General features: G+C 39.2%; 1 long non-coding RNA gene across 1 annotated transcript; it reads left to right on the top strand.

Annotated features, from left to right (window-relative positions):
* Positions 1-3006: 3006 nt before the first annotated feature.
* Positions 3007-14556, top strand: LOC128786386 (uncharacterized). Its single transcript, XR_008430269.1, has 5 exons — positions 3007-3099; positions 10421-10500; positions 11719-11820; positions 12646-12779; positions 13203-14556. It is a non-coding gene; the product is annotated as an uncharacterized LOC128786386 (long non-coding RNA).
* The last annotated feature ends 630 nt before the right edge of the window (positions 14557-15186 follow it).

Here is a 15186-nt window from a genome sequence, read left to right as displayed (position 1 = left end):
ACCAGCTGAAGCAAATGAAACCATTTTCTGAAAATTGGGTTCCAGATATTAAAGTCTGGCAGGCAAAGCTGGGTTATCCAAAATTAGATGCCAATTCTGAAAAGATAATTGTAAGTGATGATCTCATAGGGGAAGTCTGAGACAAAGTTAAGACTAGAATCTAAATCATCTGACACCAATCCTGTGCATTAAGCACAACACTGATTTTTTAATACTGTGAACTTGAACTGACTTGTTAAAAGAATAAATGCAGTTTTCAAAACTCATCCACAGCACATGCAAAATAGTGTTTTGATGTAATTTGCTGAAATCTGGTAGCTGAAGCCAATTTGTATCTCAAATTTTCAAAGAAAGTGGTTTCAAATAAATTTGTTCTTTAGTGTGGTGAAGTTAAGCCCCATGCAGGTAAGTATTACTTTTAATTAATTGATTAATGGATTTTTTTTTTACCATGCTTTATGTGTTTTCTGTACTTCTAAAGTCAGTTTTTACCAAATACTTCTACATGAGAGTATAGGTGGTTGCTGTAAAATACTGTACGTATTAGAAGATAGAAAGCAGTGGGGTTTTCCATTTTTCCTATGAAGGCAGGCTGAGTGAGCTGGGGTTGTTCAGCCTGGAGAAGAGAAGGTTCTGGGTAGACTTTATTTTGGCTTTTCTGTACTAGAAAGGGGCTTTATAAGAAAAGTGGCAGAAGGCTTTTTACCAAGGGCTGCAGTGATACAACAAGGGTAAATGGTTTTAAGGTGAGAGGGCAGGTTTAGATTGGGCTTAAGAAAGACATTTTTTTATGACAGAGGTGATGAGACACTGGCACAGGCTGCCCAGAGAAGCTGTGGATGCCCCAACTCTGCATTAAGGGTTTGACTAAATGAGAGAGACATTTCAAAATGAACTGCAGTGTCTTTCATTAAGTAGCTTTTCCAGAATGCATACAAATTCTCAATATCTGTTATTGCTGGGAGTTTGAATTGCACCTTTCAGTTTTTCTCAAAAGACTTGGTATTTTTAAAGCCTTTTGTTTCTGGCCAAGTCCAAAAACTTACTAAGATTGAGAATGAAAATGGGGAAATAGCTCAAATATGTGGATGCACCACTAGCTTAAGATAAGGAAAACCTCTCTTCTCTTATCACACTCAATATCACAAATTTTCAACTAGCAACTTTATAGAGATTATTTGCCCTGAATTTCAAATTAACTAAGACAAACAAGAAGGAAAGGAAATACAGAATTTTGGGGGGGTTTGGTTTTTTGTTTTTTTTTTTTTTTTTTTTTTTTTGTTTGTTTGTTGTTTGGTTGGTTTTTGGTTTTTTTTAATTTGCAGATGAACATTGTATGTACTTAAAACTTTTGAATGAGAATTTTTATGCTTCTTGATTAGGGAGATATTGATGCCTCAGGCTAGATAGTAAGAGAGGAACATGCATTTACTTAGATTCCATTATCCAGGCTCATGAAGAGAAAGTCTCAGATGCAAATAAAAGACTGTGAGGTTGTTGCCTAATTGATTAGAAGCAAAGAACTGTCAGACATCTGGAGTGTGCAAAGTGTAAGACTGGCCTCTAATTTCTCAACTTTGGCAGTTTTGATGCCACTTGTAGTTTAAATTAGTATTAATACTTGGGGGGGGGAATGCAGCCTTTCTCTCTTTAATCTCTCCCTCTTTAATCAACACTTTATAGATGCAGTAGCACATTTCAGATGTCAGTAATGTATTTTTATCTGGCAATTGATTAATGTGCATAATAAGATGGATAGGCCTGTCTGCTGAGATGCTGAACAGTGACACACAGAGTAGTGCTGCTTGAGAAGGAAATAATATTTTTAAAATTATTTTCATTAGGGCTCATAGCTTTGGATATGCATGGAAATCAATAGCTGCTCTAAGATGGATATGACACATTGCATGGTTGCTCTAGTTCCTGTAACTTATGTAAATATTTGTTTCTGATTATTTTTGAGAAAACATCCTTTCTATGCAGAATCAGCTTTACAATCAAAGCCAGTGTTGGGAGGAACACCCTGACCAGATTATTAATCAGCCCGTGAGGGAGTAGAGATTTAAAACAGGAGGTGGCAGCCTTGAGTAGTAACTCACTGCTGGCTCTGCTTAGTTAAGCTCAGATCCAAATGGAGTCAGAGCTGGGCACAAATAGCTCAGCATCTCAGACCTTCTTCTTAAACATCACAACGGCAAGCAGCCTGGATAGTGGAGATGGCAACAACTAGCTTTGTCATTTTTGCCTGGTAATTAAAAATGCAGCTAATTAATTTAATACTTTTAATGTGAAGCTCTGAGTTTTCCTAGATTTTTTTTAACATTTGGACCAGTAGTTGTAGCAGGAAAGAAGGCAGCACACTGCAGAGGCAGAAGTGAATCTGTCTGGCTCTGTTTCTTCGAATTAGGAAAATCATGTTGCAGATAAGAATAACTAATAATATATGGAGTTGATTTATTCAAATGAAAGTTGTGCTTATTTCTGGTCTCTGTTTTGGTCTCCTGGAATGTTGGGTGATTCTTCATCCCCTAACTGTGGTGTACAAGCAGGTCATGAGGTACTTCTGTCTTCTTCATGAACTACCACACAGTAATGCCAAGATAACCTACTTTAATAGCAATATCACTGAAATTTTCTAATGCATAAATCAGCAGAAAACCTTGCAACTGCACAGTCTCAGCAGAGAGAGGAACTTGATGACATCATTGTTTTTCCCCTGTGAAAATGCATAGTTGGAAAAAGACAAAAAAAGATTAAATGAATCAGAGTAGCTCCATGCAGCCTCCCACTTCTAATCTTTTTGAAGAATGTGAACAGTACCATTCACTGGTAAAAAATGTAACCAAGAGAGTTCTGCAGTGTTGTTAATTTCTGCTGGATATTCATAGTAGGAATTATACTTGTAAATTTTGTGTATGTATTGATTGATTTTTCCCTACAGCTCCACGTTTTAAAAATATATTTTTTGGGCCAAATTTCAAGTTACAATTTTTTCCTTCAGGTGCATGTGAAAAGTCTTCATTTGAAAGTTTGCTAAGCAACAAATCCTTCAAATAGAACAGGTTGCAACTCTACTCTGCCTGGAAAGTACACATGCATGTAAGTATTGATCCGTAACAGAACTAATTTTCTGAGCTTGTTTTTTTTTTTTTTTTTTGTCACAATCTGTAGGCAAAAAATAGCATTTTCCTCTTTTTCCCCTGTGGCTTGAATCCTGCAGTTAACCTGTGCATGCACAGATCTGTCTGCTGCACACAGACACCATTGCCTGGATGGATCTGAATGAGAGACCACGTTTTCTGTAACAGTCCAGTCCTGTCAGGCACAGCAGACGTTGTCGGGGAACCTTCTGTTTAATCCTTTTATTAAGCAAATATTTCCTTAAGTTTGCATAAGCAGTCGCCCAGCCATGGCTTCCACACAATCCTTTAATAACTGGCAGGGTGTGGTGATTACATTTCCTCGGAGGCTTCTCCTCCATCTGACTACCAAAAGTAATTTATTCCTCAATTCACTTGTTTTCTTTTCCTTCACTTCCTTTGTCTGTCACAGGCAGGCAGATCAGGGAGTTAATAGCTGTCTTTTTAGTGCAAGAAGTGGGTGGGGGATGATTCTTTGAGCCGGATTCCCTAAAGAAATAAGGCTTGTGTTATCACTCTCTGCCTATTCCAACACTCAACATGCAACACTAATAATGTGGAACCCCAGTGGCCATTTCACTTCATGTGGAAGAGGAACAGGGGACTCCAGTCTTCCAGCTTCCTAGCAATTTATGGAAGTGGATGGCTGGGGGGATGAAAGAGAGAGCCTACTACTGCCTTCTAGTATTAAGGTACTTGTTAATTTAGGAGATGCATGACAAGTTTTGAATATCAAAATACCAAAAAATTTGAGATTTATTTGGAGTCAAGATGAGCACCTCCCTTTTTGTGTGTGTTTGGCCACTGAAACTGTGACAGAATGTGCAAAACTTGCTTGATACAGATGATCAGTACTGATCACTACTTTTAGGTTGAAGGCTAAGTCATAACAGTTGTTCTGTGCATTAATTTAATTTTCACTCCACAGCATTTATGGGATTGGAAAATGTGCCAAAAAGCATTTTGTTCTATGAGGAAATGCAATAAACTTGGGCCTTATAATGTCTGTATTGCTGAAGAAATATGGTTTTCTCTTTTTGAGTAGTTAGGTTGGTAGTCTTAAGGGCTCTTTTTCTGATTGTTGCTTTCTTGGAACAACAGTAGCTGCAGGCTTGGCTGGGTTAGGACATGGACAGATGGTTTGTTCCAGATACAGCTGTGCAGAGGAAGAAGGTTTTCCCTCCATAGCCACATGGCTGCTTCTAGCTGCTACAAACTGGTCTGTCATGGAGAAGTTTTCTTGGGTTTTCCCTAATTCATACTAAGCACAATGAGGTTTTATCATTTTAAGCAGTTTTAAATCCTGGTTTGAGGTATGGCAGCTGGCTCTGCCTCACCTCAATTAGCAGTACTGCCATGAGCTCTTCCTTTAGCACCCTGAAAAGTGGTCAGGAACTTCTGAGGTGGCTAATCCCACCCACTGGCGCTTCTAGATGTAGAAGAAACCACCTCTACACAGCCTGAAGCCCTTTTGGTAATTCACAAGCATATGGCATCATGGGCAGGACTTCTGCCTGCACAAAAGGTGAGTGATTACCACTTGGGGATTTGAATATCTCAGCTCAACAAACTGAAAGCAAAACACTGACTGATATGCTTTTGAGCAGAGTCACGTTTTAAATTGGGCCACAAGCAAAAATGGCTCCTTATGCTGAGAAAAACTGTAGCTATGTGGAAAAGGTATTTGAAGAACTATTTAGTGGTTTGAGGCAATAAGGAGATCTATTCTGAGAGCACAGCTCTCAGAACTATGACTGTGAATGGCATGAACAGATATTTAGGGAACCCTAGCCCTGTGTGTGGTAGAAAAGTGTAAGAGAAATGAGCAAGAGGTCCATGAGTAATGGAATCATTGAAGCCTGGTTTCCAATGGATTTGTGCTTCATGCAAGTTCTCCCCCTGGCCTGTAGGGTCTTTGTCTTAGATGGATTGTCTGATACCTGGTAAGAATGAGGCTTTTGTTACATTCTTTTCCATGGCTGGAGTCATCATCTGGATCTCCTCTAGCCTCCTACTTTCACTAAACTTGGGATGATTTTATGTCTTGAAACCTGTGATTCATTTTCAAATTTAGTTGAAAATCAGCTCTGGATTCAAAAGTTACTCTAAGAGGAAGTGAAGACAGCAGAATAGGCACTCAGACACAAAATATGATGACAAAGCCTTTTTTTTCCTTAGGGAATCAGAACAGTTGGAGAAGGCACTTCCTTTATATTTGGTAATTTCCAGCACTGGTAATGTTACCTCATTGAGACATAGAAAAGGCAAATGGAAGCAGCTTTCTAAACTTAAACCTGCTTTCATCTTGCAGCCCTGTTTTATAGAGAACTGAGGGACAGGTTTACAATATTGTACTCTTGTGGGGGGCCTTTGTTGGCATTTATTTGGAACTTGGTTATTCATTAGGTGAAAATATGCTAGGAGTTGGTCTATATCTATATGTAGATTGCATTTTTTAACTGTTTCTTACATCGGTATTACTGATAAGATTAATTTTTCTTAACCTGCTAGTAATTCCAAAATTACATATATTTGTCTAGTGGGGATGAGTGAAAAAACAAAATCCAGTAGCAGGTGCTCAAAGCAATCTACCTGAAGATGTAGGTCAAGTTTAATAGGCACATTTTGTGAACCAGATCAATTTTCTGTAGTTCTTATCAACATCTTCATCTTTGATCTTCATCTCAGTAGGTAAGAACTCCATTGTTTTGCTAGTGCTTTGGTTGACTTGAATAATAGTCTTCCTTTGACCATTTGAGAACATGTAGCTGAAATATCTGGTAGTGGCAAGCTTTGCTTTTGTCCCAGGGAAAAACCACAAAAGCTTAAATGGAAAATGAGAGAGGAACCTATCAGAACTGTTCAGAATAAACAGCTGTGAACATGACCTCTGTGTCTCTGAAAATTTCATTTAGCTCCAGGCACGGACTTGAATAACCTACCTCATGTTTACTAGCACCAGCTAAAACTTTATTCTACACAGAGAATATACACCTTTTTATTCTACACAGGGAATGTGTACCATGTATCAGCCTTGGTAAGAAAGAAAGGTTGGTTTCATGTAGATTATATCATTGACTGTGAAAAAAGATACATCTTGACTGCAGAAAACAAAAGGGCTTTATTTAGGTGCTTAGCCAAGTGCAAACATTTTTCCACCAAATAGAAAATATCTGTTGACATAACTAGGATGGAAGAATCTGTATAGATAGGTGTGACAAAAAACCTTCTTTGCCTCACTGAAATGCTCAGTAAAAATGTACCCTTCAGTAGGGTTTGTAACAGAGTAATATTTCAATTAAACGAACTGTAACTTATGCTTCTAGAAAGTAAAAAAGCTTCTAAAAGAACTATATGTACAGTACACCCAAGGATGTGTTGTCTAACAGCACAGCTCCTATCCAGGGGTAAGTACTTCTTAAATCTGAGGAAGTTCATTCCTATTCCCCGCTTTTATTTTATTTCTTACATTACTCTATGAGATAGCAGACTTCTGCCTTAAATTCGTGCCTTCTTGGCTGGCCTTACTTTTCCAATTTTAATAGGCAATCAGTTTGCAGGGCATGAGCCCTTCTTCCAACAGTCCCAGTTTATAATATTGAGCATCACTGAGGCAGTGAGATCAGAATTCCCCTCTGTAAGGAATTCAGGGTGGTGTCGATCCTGCCAAATGACTTTCACAACACTCTGATGAGGTGGTGTGACCGGGCTTTGGGTGACTCCTGCCTGAGCAGTCCCAGCCTTCTAAACTAGCACAGGTGTCTTGACTGCTCAGATCTGTGCTTGCATAACCTTAGCCAACATCTGAATCAGGCAGTGGTGGTGGGTTTTCCAGGCTCCTTAGGCTGTTTTCCTGCACACAGTGTTTGCCAGCAGGTTAGAACTGAGCCTTGTGTATCATCTGTGAGTGCTGGGTATGTATAGGAAACAAGAGCTATCTTCTAGTACAAAGCCTCCTTTAGATATCATGAAGCTTAAGTGCCTTCTTTCTGTTAATACCAATAATTTATCTACTACTACCACCTGAATCTAAATGAGTAGTTTGAGGTGATCTTTGTACTTATCAGACTATGCAAATAAACTGGTTCTTTTGATTCTGTGAAGGGAAGGGGTTTGTTTGTGCGACCTTGGGAGCAGACATGGGTATGTGTTCCTGGCTGCAGGAGGAACAAATGTGGGATTTGGAGACTGGGAGACTGCTTTTGAGAAGTATTACTACATGCTCATCCTATCCTGGATGGCCTTTCTTAGACACTGAATATTGGAAGTGTCTGTATCATGGAAAACAAGTTTTAACCACACTGTGGTTTAAAACAAGTTTTAAACACTGTGAGGAGTGTGACACTGGTGCCTGAGAGCAGAGACCATACCCAAAGCAGCTGTGGTGTTCCTCTTAACATGCTCAGTGTAAGTCACAGCACCTCAGGTCACATTTTTCTGTGCTATTTTCAATGGTCCTTGGGTGGTGTTTTGAATATTATCAGCTTAAAAATTAACTGTTACTGATATTTCACTGATTTCACTGGTGAATAGCTAAGAAAATCTGAAGGCTACAGGGCAGTCTTTAATTTAATTTCTTTTTTCTTTCCTCCTCACCCCATTTTCCCCCCCTTGAAGCTGGCACAGCCTCGAATATAGAGGTTTTTACTCTCTGATCTCATGCCCTGAATTATGACCTCATCACTCCAGACCAATTTCTGGTAGTCATTTAGCAGTACCTCTGCTAAATGGGGATATGTAAGTAAACTGTGGGTATAATAAGGTTAAGAAAAAGCATGCAGCTTAACTTCTAGAACCCAGGCTAAAACCTTAGTGCCAAAGCATGGAAACTCACAAACTGAATTACTGAGACAATAAAAATGGTATTGTACACAGCTTTGCTTTTCTTCTTACACAGATTAACTTTTCTTATTGAAGAGAACAGAAGTAATTAAGAAAGTAAAATGAACCACCCTCTAAAGGCCAGCCAGCTTCTCTCACCAAATGGTCGGTAGGCAATAAACAGGCAATTCAGAAGATAATTCATTTTCTCCATCTTTGATAACCATTTCAGGAGAGAGGAGCTTGTCCCTCAGAGGAAGGAAGGGATGTAGTCTTACATGTGCAGCTATCACTGCTTAGCTTTCAAATTAACACTAACAACCTTATCCAACCTGTTTTTGTGACTGGAACCTAATGAAAATGCAGTCAATATTTGCAAATGCAAAGCTCTGCAGCAATATAAGTCTTTCTACTGTATTTCACCCTGCTCCACAGAGCAGCATAGGAGATTTTTAATTTACCCACTAAGAACAAAGTGCTGATTTGGCTCTGTGCTTCTTGGAAACTGTCTTTGCTCTGCTATTTCCTGTTATTTTCTCAAGTTTTGTATTTCAGAAGAGAACGGGGACCCACTCAAAATCTCTTTATGTTTGTGGCAGTGTGAGGTGATTCCTTGGACAGATGTAGATGGGTGCTATTTGCAGGTGAAAAGGGAATGAAGAGCAAAAGCCCTGCAGAAAGTTTTCTCCTTTTAGCTGTGAGGCTTTGATGCCCGGAGGCCAGCACACCACGGGGAGCAGGCGCCCGCGACGCTGACCTTGCTTGACACGTTCAGCAGAAGCTGCTAAATCTCATTTCCTCAGACTTTCAGCATTTTTCATGAGTGTTCCTCCTTTCGTGCCGAGACACGAGCCGTGAGGCGGGTCGTGCTCGCTCTGGCAGCTCCTGTGACACCTCACCTATGTAGGTGGCCTTATTTCAAACCCTTCTGGATGCCAAGTTGAATTAAGTGCTTCCAGAATCTGTGGATGACCTGGCAGGAACTGAATGATTGTCCATAAAACCATTGGCACTTTATGTTTTGTGCCCTTGACAGATCAGTGGCTGGGAAATTTGTTCACATGCCATCTGCACCTGCTAGCCTTGCCATGCAGGAATAGGTAATTTCCTTTCCAAACATTATTGGCTTCTGATATCAGTAGGAAATTGGCAGCTCTTATATGAAGACAGTATCCAGTTTCCTCTTTTCTATTTCCACTGAGATAGGAAAGGAGTTGTTATTGTTATGGTGTCAGTGCTCTGTCCAAGTTCTCTTCCCCATATAACTGCTTTTTCAGTCATTCAAAACCAGTTTGTCAATAGCAACAGCATCATATCTTCTACTGTGTATGAGATTGTCACAAGACCATTTTTTCCCCAATATCACAGGCTTCATTCTAAACAGAACTGCACAACCTACAGTGAAAAGATGTCCTCCTTCTTTTGTCTCTTGGTCTTTCTTCCTCATTTCTGTGAAAGAATAAGAGTGCAGAATAAAGTGTCTGTCTGGTGCTGGTGGTAGGGCTTAAGAAACATCATCATGGAATTGAAGTGTACTTTTCTTCCTATTTCTTTGTCATATAAAAGCATTGATTCCAAGTGTCACTCACAGTGCTTTCAGTTTTCTTCTCAAATGGCAGAAAGCTGTTGCAATGACTTCTTTGTAAGGGATGTTTAAATCAGCAGATATGGAATCAGTGATGCTGGGCAGGACACAGGCAATTGCCTCATCTCCAGCCTCAAGTATCACCTTGCAGAGAGCTGCAAAGGAGTTTCGTTGCTGACAATAAGATGGTGAATTTCGTTTCCACTCTAAACAGCGTGAAGCAGCTGTGTTGGCTTTAACAAGTGATTCAAAGGTTTGCTCTGCCTTAAAGTTAGGGTAAATTTTTGTGCATCCAATGTGTGCCGTGTGTATTTTTCCTCCTGTCAGTTACTGGAGATGGAGACAGAACTGTGGCTTTGTCTGTGCTTTCATGTAGCATTATTAATGAAACAGGTAATCCTATTTGTCTTGAAATCAAGGCAAAGATCTCTTGTGCTCTGTCCATCTGTTCCAGACACCAACAGCATGCTCATCACCATGGTATTGGAACAGTCTGGTACACAAATAGCAATCAGCAGTTATTAACATAATATTGTTACTTGGTCCATAAAGCTAATATTGGCAGAGATACAAGACATCACTCACTGTGAGACAGTTTCTTGGGTAATGTACTTTGTTCTGCCAGAATATGATAATATTCTGTATAAAAGTCGGTAAAAGGATGCTTTTTTTGTTTGTTTGTTTCATGTAAGCAGCAAAAATTGCCAGTTTAATATAAATATATTGAAAATTTGTCTTTACAACCCATAATTTACAATCCATTGTTATCTAGTTGTAGAACAGCATTCTTTAGAAAACAAAAGGGCTTTTTATTTATATGTATTAGATCAAATCAAACCACTGAAAGTTCCCCTTTCTTTCCTTTTTTCCCCAGCTGCTGATATAGACTGATACAGGACTGGCTTTTTGCATGCAGAACACCATTTATCTCAAACTGGACCCAGACAAGTTCAGGTCTGTTCAGCAGTGATCTGTACTGCTGAAGGACTGGCACGTGATTGCAGCCCACCAGGAACCTCCAAGTCTCCCAAAACATCCTGAACACCCATAAAATTTGGATGCTCCTTATTTGTCCTTACTCCCTTTCACACATCTTTTATACATGTTCAAAAGCCCAACTTCAAATGCCTCCTTTGTTTGGTCACTTTTCCCTTTGATGTAACGTAAGAATTTCTTTCAGAGTTGAATGGACACACCTTTAAAATCCCTGGTATTTAAATTTCTGATTGAAAGGAGTATATTCCTCTGAAGTGGCACATTTGTGCCAATCCAGTTAAATTAATAGCCCATCTATACATCACTTTTCTTCCCTTCTTAATCAGAATATATTCTTGGGAGACCTATTTTGTAAGCTTGTCTACAGAGACTTCTATATCACAGCAAGATGGAGCCTTTTGATCCTGCAGCTTCAAAGTTGCAGGGTTGCAGCCACGAAACAAAAGTGAAACCAAGGCATTACAGTTCCTGGGTTTTGTACACAATGACTTTTGCTCGCTCTAGAAGGCAAACTGCTGCCAAATTAACAATTCTGTAAGCATTATAGTGCCCATACCAGTGCTGCTCTTATGAGAGGGAACATCTTTATCTGAGCTGGTTGTGATGATGTCAGTAGGGATGAGCAGATTGTGTCAGCAATTACTACTCTTTCAGGGAACACGAAAGTTAAAATCATCATGATGTTGGTTCAGTCTCCATTTTTATATCAATAGCTTCTTTTTTTTTTAAGTTAACTGCAATAACTAACTACTATTAATAATTAACTATTAACTATCACAGTAAACTAATTAAAAAATGTAAATGGATTCTTAAGGATGTTGTTGCCAAATGGAGACATCCATTTGTTTGGAAAGGCCAACAGGATCTTGTTATTAAAAAAGAGCATCACTTCCTGCAGGTCAGCTCTGTCTTGAACACTTTCTGTGTTTAAAATTAATAAAATTAATAGAAGCTATCTTTTGGCTCAGCTAAGGGAAAGAGTCTAAAGTCCTGAGTGATTCTCATACATGTCTAGATGCAATGAAGGGCAGAGGGCAGCATTTTTATCCTGTCATTCCCTGTTATCACTCTCAGTTATTAAGCAAGTGGTGGGTATTAACATCAACTTTGCCTCAAACATTTAACAGATGTTACTTACTAGACAAAGTGGCATGTGCCCCATGTTATTTCTTTCAGTGTCTGTCTCTGACTGGATGCATGCCAGATTGTCCTTTGGGATATAGCCCAGTGAGCAGGAGAAATGAGTTTGAACTTGGCAAAATGGCAATAAGCATAAAGGTACAGTTGGAACTTTTTTGGAATACTCTCTCCTATCCTATTATCCTAGGTCAGTATCTCGGTTCTCTGCAGCCAAATGCTTCAGAGCAATGTTGTGGAGAGGAATGAGTAATTTCTCACTCAGTTTAATGCATTTATCAGGACTGAAGAAGCTACAGCTGGACTAAATGCCATGTCCACAGCTTGTTTCATGAAGCTCTTTTTGTCACGTACAGTGACTGCCCACCAAAAGAAAATGAAGATGCATTGCTTCAGCTCTTATAAGAAAGATCTGTGGCAAGTTGTGTCGTATCCCTGAATACAAAAAGTTTCCAGGGGCTGTTGGTCTCTCTGCTCCTGTGCCTGCAATGAACATTGCAACAGTACATGTTGCCACCGCACAGTCTCCCCTTGTCCTCTTCATTTGAGATAGGCTGCATCCTCCTCAGTAATCTTTGAAATTTATGACTTTCAGCATCAAATGTAACCACTAAAAAAGGGCAGATGGTTTTTCTGCACAATTCTGAATGACTAGTCAAAGCAGGATTTGGGGGAGAACGTGTCATAGTTTTGTAGAACTGGGTACCTTTCAAAATAGCTGCTCAGAGTGGGGTGCCCATTCAATTCACCATGTGTTACACTGGGCACACTCTAGAAAAGATCAGACACTGTTTTGAATTAACAAGGCGGGCTGGGATCTCTGATATTGCTAATTATGTGTTGGTGGAAAACACAGTAGCCCATTGTGCCTTCTGAACTAGAGTATTAGAGCAAAAAAAAGCAGTGAAAAGTCATCACTGCAGAAGCTGTCACCCTTCTTCACTTTGTGCTCTATCTCTTCTACAGGGAGGTCTCATGGATACCAAAGAGGAAAGCAAATGTAGTTGTCCTGATTATTTCTTGTTTCTTCAAATCCCATCACACACAATAATCCTCTGTGGCTTTCTGCCCCACACGATGTTTTGATGCTCTTGATTTAGGTATGACGTTGCTATGGCTTTTGAACCACACATTTTAGCAGATTTTGTATTTGGACATAAAAGCCCAGATATGGAATGCATATTACACAGGGCAATATTGTGTAAGAAAACAGGCAAAATTAAGTAGTTAATCTCATGTACTCAAACTGTCACCCTTTTCTGCAGGGTACCAAAAGAATCTCATTAGTTAATGAATAGAGGCAAGGCATGCAGTGTGTAGGGAGTGACTGCATTTAACTATGAATTACTTGATCTTTGAAAAGCTTTTTTTCTTAAGGTAAAAGGATCAAATAATTTCAGTACCTTATCTCAAATAATATTATTTGTAGTTATTTTTCACAATAGCAAGTGGAATATAAATAGGTAATGGTGAATTTATAGCTCCTGAAATTACATGTTCTCTCTCCTTTTGCTTGCTTTCAGGAAGAAACTGGAGAGCTGCTTCATCAGTGCCAATCCATACTGTGGCTGGTCTCATGAAAAGGATCTTATTGATGAATTAGAGCAGTGACCCTCCCAGCCATGGAAGAATACCTCACACAAAAAAATCCATAGGTGACTAATAGGTGTGGTAAGCAGCCTGTGAGATTTGGGAGAAACATTCTGGTATACATGGAAATCAACCTAGATCTAAATTACCTGCCATTGTGGATATTTTAGTCTTAATTCATGGTTTTCTACCACATTTCAGAATGTATCCTTTATCTGAACAGCTTTGCTTTCTTGTTTGTTTGTTTTTTATGTTTGTCAGTCATTACACAGTGCTATTTAGAATCAATTTAGCACCCTTCCACGTGTTGAGTGGTTGTGGTGAGTGATGATTGCAGGATTAGCCTGCTAGTAATTAAATGTTGCTGCCTCTTAGCTTGAAAATGAAACATCTCTATGGAATGTAAGTGTTTCTTGCTTTATTTAGGTTGGGCATGTCTAAATAGTATGGGTAGGTTCTCCAAGTCAGTGCAGGCACAGTGCAATCATAAAATAATAAATTTAAAAAGCAAAATGAAGAAGGGGGAAGAGGAGAGAGAGAGAGGAAGAAGAGAAGAAGAAATTGAGAGAAGGGAAACAAATTCAACCAATCATTAAAACTTTGAATTGCATGGGAAATTTTCTACACTTTGCTGAATCTTGGGTGTAATTTCCTAATTTTGGCTTTGGGCTATCCAGGTAAAAGTTTCCTGTCTGGACTCATTTTTACTCACAGATAGGTCTTCAAAATTTGTAAGTGTTAAGTTGTGTAAAATAGGGTGTGTTGCCTGTTTGTTGAAGCCTAGAGGGGTATCTGTCTCAGTAAAGCAGAGGCTGGGTTCTTTACCATTTGTGGACCCACTGAATGCTTGATTTTCATATTGGCTTTACCAGTATGAAGAGTTTTAGCTCTTGAATTCACTGATTAATGTTCTAAGCAGAATGAAGCCCTTTTTTATTTTTCTCAAAATCCGCTACCAAAAATCACACTATTTCAGCATTCAAAGACAGTTCTTTGCTTCTTCAAAGACTTATTAGACTGATCTGTCCCATGCTCCTCACAGGACTGTAGCAGTATAACCTCATATGATACAAATGCTGAGCTTCTGTTTGAAATAACAGGGATGATGCCTAATCCTGAACAGACCTCAGAAGGATTTTAAATAAAGGTTGTCACTGAGAGGCCTGTAAGCTGCCCTCACTTAGTTCTGTCTGGCCTGTGTTAGGGTGAAGATGAAGGCTTTTTACCTTGAGCTCTTGTTACATTTAAGGATTCATGCTGAATAACAATAATAAAAGATTAATCTCATCTGGTTTTCTGTTGATTGTTAGTTTAATTTAGTGTATGATGACTCAAAGTTTAGTCTGCCAGCCAACGAAGGTATGCAGTTATCAACATTACTGATAGGATAAACCAATTATGTAAGCTTTTTTTCAAATCTCCCCAGATCCCATAATACTTAACCAAGTAAAACCCTTGAGCTAAAATGTACCTGTTTACAGAAAGGTACAACATCAAAAAGAGGTTTCATTCAGAACTTTGGGTAGACTAATTGGCCTTGTTGGCTGCTTTTTTTTTCCCCTCTGTTGCCATTTTTAGGTATGAAATATATCAAACTAAAAAGAAAGTATGGAAAAGAAAAACACAGTTGTAAGAGTTGTAAGTTGTGAGAGTTTTCAGAAAGACTTCTTTGCTTGCAAGGCTGTGGAGGCCCAAGCCCTGAACAGTATGTTCTGTGTCTTGAGTGTCTAGTTAGTGCTGCATCTTTGAGCTGTAACAGTATTTCCCAAATCCTGTGTCTAACCATTGCCTTGGCAGGACTCCAGACTAATCCTGTGGGGAGAGGAAAGTGCCTGTGGAGCTTGGCAAAAGTTGCTTGTCCTTTCCTCCTGATGATATGCATTTGTTCCTGGGGAGTGTGGGAGGTGGCTCCTCCTT

The sequence above is a fragment of the Vidua chalybeata genome, chromosome 3 (assembly GCF_026979565.1).
Source record: "Vidua chalybeata isolate OUT-0048 chromosome 3, bVidCha1 merged haplotype, whole genome shotgun sequence".
NCBI lineage: Eukaryota > Metazoa > Chordata > Aves > Passeriformes > Viduidae > Vidua > Vidua chalybeata.
Note: the sequence above shows the minus strand (reverse complement) of the source record. Positions and strands in the feature narration are given on the sequence as shown.